Genomic DNA, 876 nt, shown 5'->3' on the forward strand with positions numbered 1-876 from the left:
TGCAACACTGTGTGGGGGGGATGCTCTACAAAAACAAAGTGAGCAGGACCTCCTTCCCACATACCATTCATAAGATTGTATGTGCGTGCACATGTGTGGGCTGAAGAGTGTGGTGTGTGTGTGTTTATTTGTGTTATCTGTCCGTGATTGAGTTTTTAACACAGGGACCACCCACCCACTTTCCTTTTTAATCTATGTCTCTGTAAAAACGAGCAGAGTGACCTATGTTTCACCCCATAACTGAACACTTGATCTCAGCTAGGCAACAAACTCGATGAGGGGATGTCGTGGGTGTCCATGTTTCACGAGGCAGGAAGTTGCAGGACACATATAGGGGCAGAGGGATTTAAATGGAAATCAAGTGGTGATGTAAATGCAGTGCAGAGGCTGGCCTGCGAGCTGGAGTGGAAGATAACACAGTGAATTTAAGTTGTCAGGTGGCCGAGCACGAGGAGACTGCAGATTGTATAAGGAAAAACAATCACCATTACTTTGACGTATATTAGCTTGTCCAGCTTTGGGCAGAAGAAGGTTATTATATTTTAAAAATAAATCTTCCATAATTTGACAGTTTAATGCATCAATCATTTGGCACTTTGAAGGGCAGCATGTGAAACATCTTAACAACTGAAGATACCATGACTTGGATCACTGTTCACAGATATTCCTTAAAATTAAGGGTTTGGGGAATAACGTGTATATACTTAATATGTTTTTATTACATCAAAAAACATGTGTCCACTTTGTCACAGTTGAGAATGAGAACCTCCTTCATGCTCTTTTTTGTGAATGACCAAGATACAACACTCCTACTCAGTGAATGCATGAAAATGAATCTCTGAAATGTTCATCCGGACACCCCCGAGCGTTCAGCGG

The sequence above is a fragment of the Limanda limanda genome, chromosome 5 (assembly GCF_963576545.1).
Source record: "Limanda limanda chromosome 5, fLimLim1.1, whole genome shotgun sequence".
In the NCBI taxonomy this organism is placed as follows: domain Eukaryota; kingdom Metazoa; phylum Chordata; class Actinopteri; order Pleuronectiformes; family Pleuronectidae; genus Limanda; species Limanda limanda.